The sequence below is a fragment of the Bombus bifarius genome, unplaced genomic scaffold (assembly GCF_011952205.1).
Source record: "Bombus bifarius isolate JDL3187 unplaced genomic scaffold, Bbif_JDL3187 scf7180000008008, whole genome shotgun sequence".
Lineage (NCBI taxonomy): Eukaryota > Metazoa > Arthropoda > Insecta > Hymenoptera > Apidae > Bombus > Bombus bifarius.
Window position 1 is genome coordinate 6,519,940 of NW_022884386.1, and position 15,290 is coordinate 6,535,229.

The 15,290-nt window shown below is 41.8% G+C and overlaps 1 protein-coding gene across 3 annotated transcripts in view; it reads right to left on the minus strand.

Annotated features, from left to right (window-relative positions):
- Positions 1–15,290, minus strand: part of LOC117206612 (protein dead ringer) — a 136,227-nt gene that overhangs the window by 17,347 nt on the left and 103,590 nt on the right. The gene's annotated exons all lie outside the window — the stretch shown is intronic.

The window sequence follows — 15,290 nt, forward strand, 5'->3', positions numbered from 1 at the left end:
CGTCCGAAAAGTTTCTTTCGTTTTGTAGGGAAATAATGGATGCACAATATCTTCCGTTTTATATTATTTTATCGAATTACGTATGATCCATTCTGTTCTAAATAAAATAAAGATCACAACGTTCGACAGATTAAGTTTCATGTTTGTATGAAGATGCATCATTGTAAAAGACGGGTCTGTATAACAAAGACACTTTTCGGACAACCTAATATGTACAAGGCCCAACACAAATGTATCACATTATGTCACGTTACTTTTTGTAGATAACAGGTTGAAAAAGAACTGTTGTGTTATCGTTTATTCTTGTCTAAGTATCGAAGAAAATACGGAAAAACAGCGAGTTTTTATGTCAGAGAAAGTTTCGAACGCAAGATTCAACGATTTGTTAATTTACTTTTTCATTAAGTAGTGTCAGCGTTTTTATACAATCTTTATAAACAAATACTTTGCCGAAATGTGATCACATTTCGCGCATTGGTTTTGTTAGCAGTTTGTTTACGGATTGCAAAAGCCGATGTACAGGTTTAAAAATACGATAATTATGAGTATCCCGCTGCGAAAAGACAAAGTGCATTGGTGAAATAGAGGGTATGCTGAAAAAACTTTTAGAAGTAGAATGTAGAAAAAGAAATCAGTGTTCATTATCGTAAGAAACTTATTTCCACTATGTCAAAATGTTTAGATATTATCTTTAAACATGCGGGAAATCCGATTAAATATTAAATTTTCCCGAATAATTATCATTAGTCTAATTTTATCTGCATAATTAGTATTAGTGTCCGAAACTTTTTGTAACATAAAAATTCACTCTTCTTCAATGTTTTTTTCATCATTTAGACAACAATGAATAATATCTTTTAAAAGCTTTTTTCCATTGTTATTTGCATAGTGTAGTGTAATATAGCACAAAATATTTTTGTCCGTCCTTGTACATCCACTGAAAACGTACGACTTTAGTAATTAAAATTGTACAGTCTCTCGATCTTTTTATGACCAATTGTAAGTAGTTTCTTTGACATTCCTAATATGAATTATACATATGAATTTTATAAATGTTTACATTCTGCAAAAGTAATTGTATTTTACATTTAAAAGGATTTCTTTCTTCTCGAAGATATTCTAACGTGGTCGATTTATAGTAAAGTTACAGGAATTATCGAAAATAATACGATAACAAAGACTCGATATCTTAACTCGAATAATCACGTATCTCAATTTTTTCATATTTCATATCTTCAAATTTTAAAACAACCAGAGTTTATCAATTTTTAAATTAAAGCCCGACTGGAAAGACTGAATTTCTTCCCCCGATTACCCTCTCGACTTTGTCAAAAAATGTAAATCTAACGACGAAAACTACTATCCTTTGATCGTATCAAACGACACCTTGGAATATACGAAGAGAACATTTTGCTAGCGAATATGATTTTTAATTATCGAGTTGACAGAAAAAGACGTTAAAATGTTACACAAGTGCAAAATGCAAATAACGTATTTACACGCATATACCTGATACAGGAAAGTAATATACATAGTTTAATAGACACTACACTCGTCGGTGTCCCAGAGCAAGAAAAAGTAACTCTGCGTCGCAATTTCAAAGTTGCGTTGCCTATGTAACTTCGTCATGTAATTATTAGTTTGTCCGAAAAGTGTCTTTCTTTTACAGATACGTCTTTAACAACGACGCATCTTTATACAAACATGAAACCTAATCTGTCGAACGTTGTGATTTTTATTTTGATAGAACGAAATGGATAATAAGTAATTCGATAAAATAATATAAAACGGAAGATATTGTGCATCCATTATTTGCTTATTAAACGAAAGAAACTTTTCGGACGACCTAATACAACGCGTTAATTATCTAACGACGACCACAGATAGACGACGATAAAAATGTATCATTCGGTTCGAGGCAAACTCGACGTCTCGAGACTTTGGGGGTCTTTTTATTCATCACGCGATCGGTTCTGACGCATTTTCGACGATGATGGCTCGGTGCGCTATTCGATGGCGGGGCGCACCGTTGAAACTTTACGAGGTTTGTCCAAGGCTTCCAGCGAGGGGCGTTAACAAGAGCAATAACGAATTCGTAACGATCACGCGAGCTCCGCGGCTTTTACGATCTCCTTACCTGTATCGTACGTTCGCGTACGAAATAAATAGAATAAAGAAAAATGGTAACGTTCGAGCATGGGCGAGGGAGTTTGAGAGAGAAGAAGGGGAATGGGGGATGTTCGGGAGAAAACGAATCGATGGTGCAGATAATCTGGCAAATATTTCTTCACGCGAGTGCACCGCGTGCAGAATCGTAATTATATCGGAATTATCGCGAACTCGCTCGCGCAAACAACAAACGAGCCTTTTACGAGCTTTTACGGAGCTTTAAATGGCATTTAAGATAACATGCAGGAATCGTGTCGAACGCCACAAAACTAACGGCGACCCACACCGTATTTATAATCCGATATAAGCTCTACGTCCATCAAAATCTTGTAGCTTTACGGTTGTAAGAAGGAAACGTTAATGGTGGAATTTTCCCGGAGTTTAATAATATTATACGTATCGGTCAAAAACATGTTGGATAAAAAATAACGCAATCCAATAGTCACGTCCGTACCGAAAATTCCACTACGTATTCCGACTATGGAAAAAAAGAGGAATGGTGAAAAATTGCAAAGAGAATGTGACTGCATCGTTGAATAGTTCCGAATATTCTGCTTGCTAGTTTTAATAAAGAATCGTAGTATAGTACAACGTATATCTTATTTAAAAAGAGTCAGCAATAGACACTTGCTGGAAACTGTAAAAAGAGACAGAAATATAGTAAGCGGAAAGAAGAAAAGCAGTGACCGCATTGCGGAACGTTATCGTTTAAAATTTCGACAGATAGAACCGTAGAAGTTTGCATGAATTTGCCACGAATTAGTTCTCTGATAGATACCAGAACAAGAGAAAGAAAGTCTACGTATATACGCTATGACACAATTACGATACAACTGTCGTTTAATGGCAAGCATAGACGTCACGATTAGAATACGTTCAAATTTCCAGATTCCTAAAGTTACAACGTATAATCGATACCGCGACGATAGAATTTCGTCGACACGATTGTCGTAACGCAGGAATTCTGTCGTCGAGCGTTACGAGCTTGTTCGGGATTCGTGTTAACGGGGTGTTAACGTGAGTTAGCGACCCGTTCGCGACTATCTCGCGGCTCAACAACGTGTACGTAAACGTCATCTTTACGAGCCGGACTAGTGCCGTAATCTGATCGTTGCTCTCGTAAATACGCGTGCATGGAGGAAAAATAATTGAAAACCTCGCATGATCCCCTTCACGCGTATCCTCCATTCGAATTCTCAAAGTACCATTATGGTAGCGTTAAAAGGCCACATTCGACGATCATCTTGTTCCTTTCCTTGGCTGCGTAACGTCGATTTAAACGGCGAATAATCACGGTAAAGGGAAGAGGAGAGCAAAAAGAAGAAAAAAAAGAAAAAAAAAGAAGCAAAGAGGGAGAGAAGGAAGCGAGCCAAGATAGGTGCTCTCTCGCATCGCGATACCTTGGCCAACGTTTGCACTAAACACATAATTCCGGCTCGATTTAAAGTCACGCGAAAATTCACCGGCAGCCGTGTACACCGCGTGGTAGTCTTACCGGCTCGAAGCCGGTAAATTTTACGAGTTTGTCCAGAGGTTCGAGTTAACGGGGCGTTAACAAGGGCAATACTCGTGACTATCGCGCGTGCGAGCTCTCCTTTGCGGCTCTTTACGAGCTCGCGAACGATTCTTCGTACGAAACACCTTGCTACAATAGCAGCAGCAGCAGCAGCAGCAACAACGACGACGACGACGACGAACGCGATGCCACGAACAGGAACGGCAAAAGGAATAATAACGAGAACAAGCAGCAGCGTTGGTATCTGTAATAATAATAGCGAGCCTGAGGTAACTAGATCCGGGTTGCTCGCGGAACCAAATGCAGCGGAATCCAACGACAACAATTCGCCGGGTTGTCGATTGTTTCGTGTATTATTCCGAATTTCGAACTTTGAAAAATATTCAAATTTCTATGCACGTAACGTGAATTTTCAAAAATAACGTGTTTCTGTTGTCGGCAATTTGTATCGACAGTGGTTAAAATTCAATGGAATTTAGTAGCTACTTGAATTAACAGAGTGCTCGAGATGATTAATTTGTAATTTTTCATTGAAATATTATGCATTCGCTACGGTGCATGTTCGAGCATCTAAACGAATTTTCGTGAGACGATAGGTACATTTGTACCCTTCGTGAGGTATCTGTGAGCTTGCATACTCTAAAATTAACCATTTATTCGTATTTAAAGAGAAGGAGAATGGTACCGTACCAAGTTACGGAACGATGTCGTCTTGGTAGAATGTGTGTAACAGAGAATTACATGACTTTGCTTTGAATATTTGATCATCGTATTCTCCGGATATTGTCTCACCAGATTACCACCTGCTTCGCGTAGATACTACAACATTTTTTTGTCACAAAACGATTTATGATATTTTAACAGTTCTGCGAAGAAACGTTGGCGAAGAGATACCAAGAGGTCGTTGAACGATGAAGCAATCACAATTTTGCACGACATTCAAGGATATATTTCAACTATTGATCCAACTAAAACACTAATCAGATAAATGATACAAATTTATCGAACGATCTAATACGTATAGCTCAGGATACGAACCATGTAGAAGTTCTCACTGATCAATTCCACAAATCGGAAAATACGGAAAAGCGATGACGTGACAAACGCTGTTTTCTAAAATTGCTTTAGAATTTGCCATTATTTACGCGATCGTCCCGATGGAATCAATATAGACGTAATTACTTGCTTAAGAATGGAATATTAATCAGGTACGTACCTACGTATTTAACGAAATTAACGAACGAATAAAAAGTTAATTGAAAGTTATTGGTTTCTGTAAACGACTCGATACAACGAAAATTATTTTATCGTACAACCTTCGTTTCCATTTCTTTGATACAAGATTTACGCCATAGCCGTTGATAGTTTCTAGTATCGAGTATAGCGGTTCGCGCGAGTAATTCGCTTGGAAATTTCGCTCTGTCACGAATATCGAGAGACCATCGCTAGCGGAGTGATCGTATCGCAGGATCGTTTATCCGCCATCGAGAAGGACGAAGGGGGCTGCCGCCATTCCTGCTCTCCAGAGTGGAGGCAATAAAACGTTGCAGGCTGAGGTAGGGGAACCAGCAATTTCGGGCTATCGAGCGTGGTCCCTCCAGCTTTATTATTGGCCCTGCAATTATTGTTGATATACGCGCAACCCGGCAACCCAGGCATAATGTTCCTATATAGGGCGCGGCGATAAAAGCTGCGCTCGCAAAATGGCGGCCGATTCTTCTCTGCCTCCCATCCTTGCGTTGCCACGACGAGCCTTCGCGGACTTTAAATCCCCCTTGCTGTCCAATCCATCCACGTGTTTCGTGCTTTTTCTTTGCTGCCTGTGGGAGCACAAATCATCGCTGTGCGCGTTCCTCTCGAAAGAAAATGGCTGGTTCGCGATTTCGAATATAAAAAGAGCGAGCTTGTGGACCGGTCTGTGGAGAACCGAAGGGCAACGTTGTAAACGACAGACTTTCCGAAGCTGAGATAAGATCTGATAGACGATGAAAAGACGAGTTACGAGTAAGCGAACGAAAATACGAACGATACTAGACTTTTTGGAAAATCGATCCTTTCGCGAAAGTCCGCGGAAAAGGATCGCGTCGTTCGTCATCGGGTAAAAGTCTACCAAGAAAAGAGAGAAACAATGTCGTAAACGACGAAACCTTAGGAAATTGTTAAGAATCTTGAAAAAGTAAAATTCTCGTCTGATACAAGATTTATCTTGTCACTGTATAAATTTTGTATTTTAAAAGGCCGAAAATACGATTTAACGTGGATATCGCGAGAAATTGATACTTTGAAGAATACAGTGCTATAGAGTGGAAGGTGTGCGAGTCAACGGGAACGAATCTCGTTGTTCGACACCGGGCAAAAATCTACCGGGCAAAGAAGAAAGACAGAGATACAACGATAAAGAGAAAGAAATGACAAGGGGAAGAGGAAACGGGGGACAGGAGAAAGAGGGAGCGGAAGGGAAGAGGGAAGAGGCATTTCAGGATGCGATTACGATTTTTCTTGGTAGGGCGTCCAATCAGCAGTTATTTTTATAATGGCCGCCGCCGCCACCGCCGCCGCGCCGCTGCGGCCGCGTCCCGCCGGCGTATTCCAGCCGTAGCGAGCCGCAATGGTGGCCATTGCATGCTCGCTTCGACCAGACAAAGTAGCCATTCGACGTGGCGTACAGGCGTTATGTACCTATCGTTGTACATAATTTTCGCGCGCTTCGTTGGGAACCGAGGGTTGAACGTACTTGCCGCTGCGCACGAGACGACCCATCAGACTGCCTCATCGATGCGAACCTTGCTCGTATTTATAGCTACCATTGTTAGATAATTTCTACGAAAGTCGCGCGTTCACCTCTTCCAAGGACGTAGGTATATAGCTATAAAAGCGGTCAAAAATTTGGAATCACTGTCTCAGTGGTCTGACATGTAAATAATAAAGTGATATAAAATGTAAATAAATCTGTTGCCACTTGTCCCATTAATTCGATATTAATGTTCTAAATATCAATGGTAATTTTATTTCCTCTAACAGATTCTTCTTCGTTAGACATTTTTTTAAACAAACAGCATCCTAAACTGACGTTTTCTTCGGATTCTTGAATTTTACGGAATGCACAGAGGTTGTTAATTTTTCACCATCCTAGGTAGTCTGATTTTACTGGAACACGTCGATATATCATAGGAGTTGCCAAGCGTGAGCCTTCAAAGATAGAAACATTTTTCACGTCATGTGGATTAAACGGAGGTGACGTACCAGAAAGGAAAGTTAGTCAATGATGGCGAGAATACCGCGGAAAGTATATTGTCTCACCTGCATTACGGTCAAAGCGATTTTGATTTGCATCAGGTAAATCTTCGATTTACCAGCATACTTGTATCCCCTGATGCGAGACACGATTGCTTAATTCATAAATAAAGAATTAAAAATCCGACTAAAATTTCTTTTAGAATAAGGCGGCATCGTTTTAAGTGGAAATCAGACCGTCTCGATATCCTATCCCAACTTTACCGCGATGCAATCGGAGCTCACGAAGCGTAACCCGTGACGGTAGAGCGTAATGACGAGCCACGGCTTTTCGCTGCTACCATGAAAAGCTAATTTTCTTTTATCTGTCCGCGGTAGTTCTCTTCCTACTCCATATTCAATAGATACGTATAAGTACATACGATACTGACCGGATACATTAGGTCGTTTACTTTTCACATCATTTTTTTTTTCCTAATAGCATCGACCGATGACACAACACCTATCATCAGACTAATACATGTATAGCGAGCGACATATATATTTATCTATGTATTAATGCATTTATTCAAGTATTTGTTATTCCTACTTTTACACTTTTCGTATTCGAATATGGAATTTTCCTGCGAAAACGTAACAAGAGCAACAATAATATTCAAAGTTTCAATAACCCATATCGTTTCTTACAATGTAGAAACTCGATATGTGTAAAGGAGAAGAGACACGGACAAGTGGACAAGAGCCACGTCGTTACGATGAAATACATAGACACAGTAGCTTGAAAAATATTCCATAATATCGTCTCTTATATCGCGCTTTAAATTTCTAATGCAAAATCGGACGATTACTGTCGAAACTCGTAATAAGCGATTGAAAGTATTAAAAAAAGAATATTTTTAGCGGGATTAATTTAGCAAATGCCAAGTACAGCGAGGTTGAACATTGCAGCCGTCTTTTTATTACTACAAATCCATCGAACGTAGAATGTAATAATAACACGAACATGTGGTAGACTACGTTTCGTCCATAATGCGCCGTGTTTCCTCGTTCGTAGCAATCAGCGATCGAGCAGGACGATCGTAACAGAAACAAACCGGCCCTTCGATACCATGTCGGTAGAGGGGATAATTGGTATACGAAACAAAATGTTGCATTTTATGAGTTATTGCGAAGTATATTGGGCGGGTAAGATTGGCGGGCCGAAGGAGTGCCCGATCTAATAACGATCGACTATGTCGGAGGCCTTTATTAACCGACGCAGGAACTGCGACCCGCTGTGGGCCGACTAACGCGCCTGCTTTAAAAGCCTTTCGGACGCGCGCGAAACGACTTTTCGCAGAATCTCGCGTGACGACCCTGGAATCTATCGAATAAGCTGCCAAAGGAATATACCCCTGCGAAATATACTCTTGCGTCCTTTTCCCTTTCTACTCGCTGCCACTACACACCATTTACAATTTCCATTTCGAAGTCGACAATTCCAGCAACATTGTCGACGAGGTAGTCATTCGCCTTGAGAACCAACTTAAATTATTGTTTACAAGCGTTGAACGCTTTAGCGGATCCGTGATAACGGTATGTAAATTGCACGGGAATTAATGACAAAATCATTTTTTGCGCTCCTACGCAAAGGTAGGTCGGATATTTTTTTCAGTTTCGACGTACGTACAGTGGCTACGAAATATATTCATACGCTATGAAAGTGTCTTTCTTTTACAGACACGTCTTTTACAACGACGCATCTTTATACAAACATGAAATCTGTCGAACGTTGTGATCTTTATTTTGATAGAACAAAATCGATCATACGTAATTCGATAAAATAATAATAAAACGAAAAATGTTGTGCATCCATTGTTTCCTTATAATACGAAAGAAACTTTTCGGGCGACCTAATATTATGATATTCATATAAATACTAATCAATTAGGTTCAAGTATGATAAGTTTCAATAATATAAGTTTAGTAAGTAAGTTTAATAGTGTTTTCACGTAGGTAGTTACTTCCTGATAAAAAAATGATTCATTGGAAGATAAGGGTATGTAACACGTAACATGTATTCTCCCTCTTTTGCGTGACAAATAAATTTAATGGGAACGTGACGAGGTAGATATGTTATTGTTTACGAAAATACGATGTAACGTCTGTTACATTGGAAGAATCTATCGCGTTAACGAATTCAATAAGAGCTAATAAGCTATGCAACGTGGATTGCACGTTACTTTAGTCTCATGGGGTTTATTTCTTTAATTAACCGGACGAAAGACGCGATTCACGTCTGAATGTATTTCGGCTGCTTCGAAAACTGACCGAGCAACTTTCCGAACGAAGCTGCTACGCTACTTTCGATGCGCACTTTACGAGCCAACTTGCGATACGCGCTGCCGTCTGACGAATATCGAAACGTTATCCTCGTGTTCAAATCTGTCGATAGATACGTTTAAGAACATTTACAAAAAATCGTAAGCCCAAAAACTTGTCCATCGTTCGATCACAGTTTTGCAAAGATCAACGCGGTAGATCCACGCGTCGATCTCAATCGTTCGAATTTTGGTAATATCGACGATCTTCGTTCGCCTAACTTAATCGCGCTCGAACAACAGGCACGCGGTACAAGAATACGACGGAGAAAAAGGGAAAAAAGAAGGACAAGGGTGGGAGCAGAGACGAAAGATTCTCTCTGTTCATACGGGTTAACTTTGTTAGCGTCGGTATTATCAGACGAACGAAAGACTGGGATTGGCATTGCGAAGAATAGCCGGGAGGGGGTGGAGTTTCATATGAAATACACGCGACATTTACTGCCTCCACCGGCTGGGGCCCCTGCAAAGACGCAAACGCATTATAAATAGAACTTTCTCTCTTTCTTGCTCGTCTACCCCCTTCCCCTCGTTGTACGCCCTCCTTTACACCGATCCTTTCTTTCCCTTTCCAACGAGCGTCGAAGTTGCAGCCCTTCGCTCGTGGCCACGAAGAGATCGAGAAGGGTCCGAAGGAAAAAGGGGAGAGGCCACAGCCGCCACGAACAGTGCTACAATCTGCTTTATAATCTTGTTAGGATTTCGCGGAAATATTGGCGTAATTTACGATCCGTCTTAGCGAAGTTAACTGTCAAGGGAGTCGCGATGGAACGTCGAGGCCAAGCAAGGGGTTGCGCCGTGTCTCGCCTCTGCCACGCCAAACGCGAGTCCGTGCAGACACGCGTTCCCTCACCCTCCTCCTTAACTACGTTACACTATCCTTGCTCTTTCTTTCTTTTCGTCTAACGTTAACTCGTTGATCGAGGTTACTCGGTCTTGATAATTTTTGAACATTAGATCGAATCTTGGCAATTAATTTTTGGTCTATAATTGTCTCTATATGCTTCTTGAAATCTTATTTTCCATCTTGATAGGATAAGAGAAACTTGACGAACGAACGAAGGTATAAATTATAGACTTTTATCGTTTTTCACAACTTTGTATCGAACAGGATAATCGATCGATTCTTAATTCGTAAAATTCCTTCGTACATTCCTCTTCGTTTGATCAAGCCTAACTTATAATCACCGTGTCACGATATTCTATCTATAATATTAGATACATGAAAATGACGGTACAAACAAGGTTTTACGCCATTCTTAAAACCATCGAAACAATTACAAATTGCGCAGCGTGTGCGTCGATCGGTAACGAGAATTTCAACCAGAGATTAAAAATTTACGACTCAATAGAATTCGAATGCTTAAAGAATAAAGAGACGAAATTCGTTCTGTTTGTTTCTATTTCATAAAAACTGGTAGAAAGGGGTCTACTCTATTATGTATTGATCTCGATATAACAACAGCTCGAGTAGGATTATCGACTTGTGGGGCGATCCTGCCGGTGGTAAGAGCCTCTCTATCGAGGCATCGAAATCTCCCCGACTAAAATAGAAGATTCCCGCAAACCTCCCCGTAGCCACTTGTTGCATGGCGATCAAATAATTGTATCTCCGTCGGTGGCATGGCAACCCCCTGTGTTGGTCTAGGGTGTGGCTTATAATTCGTGGGTGGCATCGTCGTTCTCGTTTCGGTTCCCTACTCTAATCCAGGGAAACAAAACGATCCTGATATCGCGCGCCACGAACAACAAGCAGGGGATTTTCCCCTTTAGTCTGTCCTTTTGTCACATTCCTCGCTATTTCTTTCGTTTAAATTTTAATTATGATAAATCTACACGCACGAGGATTAAGCTTCACAATGTTATACATAAAAGTTGTTGGTTGTTTTTCTATAGAATGGATTTCAATCACGAATTTACGAATGAATGGAACTGCGGTGATTTTATTATTTATAAGTGTCGTGGTTACATACAGCGGTCTATTGGGACGCGATTAATCTCATAATCGATGCAGCAAAGGATAAAATTATTGTTTCATTTCGAAGCGTTATTCGAGAAGCGTCATAGTTTCGAATTCTTTAGAATTCGAACAATCGAATCAATGAATTTTTTTTAATTACTCCGATGTCTAGAACCGCTTGTTTTCAACATCCTGTACAACGATAAAAATTACGCAACGACGACACGATATAACCAGCTAAAATGAAGCGAATATATTTGTAACGTATCGTCGGAATAATTCATTGATCGATGGCGATATGAATTTACGCGCGAAGATACAGACAGAGAGTTTTTTTTTTTCAGAGAATATCTACCTTAGGTATATACCTACTTGAAAGTTATCAAGCTTCACGACCAGAAAATTCGAGAAACTCAAAAAGCTCTAATCTTACATAATCTTCTATAATTGTTGCTGGCGTTCTTGACATTTTCATCGGCACGATACTTGTCACTGAAATTAGTATCTGTATAATAAATCCTACCCGTTCTACGCCTACACCGAGCGTCACCGCGGTTGTGTCTGGTGACGATGTTTCCCGGCAAAGTAGATCAAAACTCTGTGAAACAGAAGATAGACAAACACGATAGTAGTAAGGGCGTGGCACGCGAAGGAATAATTCCACGTCGTCCGTCTTCGTCCAGTCGTTTCTTTGCCCGGCGTTCTTCTAGTTCTTCTTTCACGTTCCTTGGCCACGGAGAACTCGTAAGAGTAGCGACGACCTGGGTGGGCTCGCAGCTCTATGGCATGGTCGACTCGCGACCTATATTACAGCCGTTTCTTAGCCACACAATAATAAAATCCCCAAATAATATCGCAATAAAGCGATCGGCCCAACGCTCGCTGTTACGAGTCGCCTGATAGACTTTACGAGCTCGTTTGATATGCCAACTTGCTGTCGCGCTAGCCTTTGCGCTACTAAACTCAGGTAAATTGGATTTTACTTGGTTTTTATCAAGATATCGATGTGGATCCTGCTACGATTTCGATTCCAACGATCTATTGTATCGTCGTTGTTTCGTCAATCAAAGTTCCATTGGTTCGGTGAACCTCGAGGCACTAGAAGGACGATGCCAAACGCGTATCAAAATTCTCGTTTTGATCATAGTTAACGAGCTCTCTGGAGACGTTTCTTCAAACGTGGAGCTCGTTCCGCACGAATTCAGCCACGGCCTTCGTTTCGTCTGTCGGAGACACAGTCGAAAAAAAGAAAGAAAATAGAAACGACGACGACGACGACGACGACGACGACGACAACGACGACGACGGCGAGTTTGTCGAGTAAGTGTTTGGAATCGTGATGGTTTGTTTGGAGGCGGCTGGTACCCGTGGCCTCGGTCGCGATCGCGACCGCGATGGATTCACGGCTGGGAGGACTGCCAGGCACTTACCAACAATGTGGCGAAGCTTTGATGTGACGTAAAATGGCACGTTAACTGGTACTCTGTTCTTGTATGACCGGTTGCTCGTACAGCTTTATCCTAATGCAAAGATAAAAAGCAAACTTTGCCACCTTTCACGTTTAACGAGTAAAAACATCAAGTTCGTCCGTTCGACAAGGATCAACGACAACCTTCGTCGGAGTTGAACGATCGATAGAAGAAACGAAGACTTCGAACGTTAACTTACGAACTGGTAGGAGATTCGAACGGGGGGTCGAGTTCTCGGGAATCGAAGCTTCCGAGAAGCAGCGTCGTCTTCGCGGCTATTTACAGGGTTATAAAATACCAACGCGAGCCGTGATATTGCAGGCCGGTCGCGTTATTGTCCGATGCCAGGCGTAAATCAACCTATATATTGGCCACGCAGAAATAACTTTCGATTCGTGCTTGTCATTCTGCCAGAATAAGGGTTTAAGTCCGTCGTTGCGACGGTCACCGTCACGACCCAAATATCCCCGGACTCGCATGGTCATGCGCGCACGCCGCGCCGCCTCCTCTCGTGGCTCGCCGCCTCCTCTCTATTGCGACGTGGATTCGTCAGGGATCGTAAACGCGCCGATACGGCTGTGAGCCTTAACGACGTTAATCGCGGCGAGCCAGCTCGTCGCGCGGCAATTATCTTCGTCGAGAACCTTTTGCCTACACGTAACCCGGTCGTTCGTGTGTCTTTGCACGGAAAGCTCATTAAACGACCATTCCACGAGCTTTGAACGATCAGCCGCGACGCTTACGATTTCAACGTAGCGCGGCTTTGACCGATTCAATCGATCGACGATGGATCGTAAAGCGAGATCGCAGATCACTTTTTCGTTCGATTTTGAAATAAAGAATGTGATAACTGGAGACCTATTTTTTCTTAGAGAAAAAGAAAAGAAAAAGAAAGAAGAAAAAAAGAATAGATACGTTTAGTAGAAATCTGAGTGAAACGAATCGTGTTGAGTATAAGGGTTGTGCCAGTGGAGTAGGTCGCGCTAAAAGCCAACGACTCGGTTAAATTTGTAAACGCGATGAAAGTTCCTGCAATTTGAAACTCGAACGTTTTGCACTAACGCGATTCTACCGAAATCGAAGATTTTTATTTGAAACGATCTTTGTGGTATTTTATACGCTTTTGCCAGCACATTATGATTGTACGCAATCTGCGAATGAAAGAAATTATCGAGAAAAATTGTCGAGTGATTGCAAAGAAACTACTGCTAGAAAATTACATAAAATCATACCGGAGATAAAGAAAAACTTCAACAACTATTATATATAATTGATGTAAGTTTTAGGCGATCGTGTTCTCACTACTTGTGTTTCCACTTTTATATCTCGTTTTTCAAGTACACTAAACGATTTGTGAAGGAAAGAGGCGCAAGTTACGACAAGCATAGTAGATACTACGTACGATATAAAATGTCCAACAATGTTTCTAGAACGCTTGAAATACATTATAAAGAATCAGATACATCGAAAACCGTGAAAACTTTCGAGACGACTTAATATATCCTGTGCTGGCCACAATTTGTCAGGAACAAATTAAAAGGTAAATATGTAGGTTTCACTGGTCCAACCGACAAAGCTTGCGTTCCAAGTTACGACTCCAATTGGGAACAAATGGAAGGCGAGCGAAGAAACGTGGATGCAGGTTCGAGCGCAAGAGGAAAGACACGAAAAGACCGGGACAGAGGGTGAGGGATCGGTAGTCAGGGTGGGAGAGACGATATATCAAGAACCCCCAGAGCGATCGGCGCTGTTGTGAAATATTAATAAGCAAATTAGTTCAGACTTAGTGGCCCGCCAATACTAAACCGGCAGGATGGAAATGGCCGTTGGCCGTCTACAACGCTCGTATTTCACTTCCCACGCCTGGCCAGCGTCGAGGCTGCAGAACGCGGAACCCGTTCTCCGATTTCTTCCACCTTCCTCCCTTCTTCTTTTGCCTCTTTCGCCTCTTCCCTCTTTCCTTCGCATCGATATTTTCCCTCTTCGGTATTTTCTTCTTACAACTTCGACAGAGGCGACATTATCCAGAGACGAAAGTGGAGACCCGATCGCGAAAAACTCGACGGTTCGTCGTTAATCAATCGTCTCGCTGCAAACGATCATTCTTGTCACCCATCTCCAGGCGTCTAAGCGTGCTGGATACGCGAGAGAAGCAAAGAGAGGGAAAGCGAGAGACGAAGGTGAAGCGAAGCAAAGGGAGAGATAGCGAGAAGGCGAGAAACGGAGGCAGACTGTCGGAGCAAGAATTCGACAATTACGTCACGGGAACGTAACGGATGATCGGCGAGAACGGCCGGCGCGGCGTCGAGACGTCTAGAATGTGCGAACGTCATCCTGCTAAATGCTTTTCGCTCGGCTCGCGTGCGCGAGCTATCTATAGCACTGGAACGTGCCGGAGAACCGTGCCGACTCTCTTTCTCTCTCTCACTCTCTCTCGCTCTCTCTCTCTCCTCTTTCCTATATCGCTTCCTTTCTCGTTCACCGATACTGGAAGCTACCCGGTCACTTGTCCGCCGCTGGAAAATGTAGGTCGAATTCGAGCACGAGCGCAGAACTAATTGGACAGGTGTGCCGCGACGTCG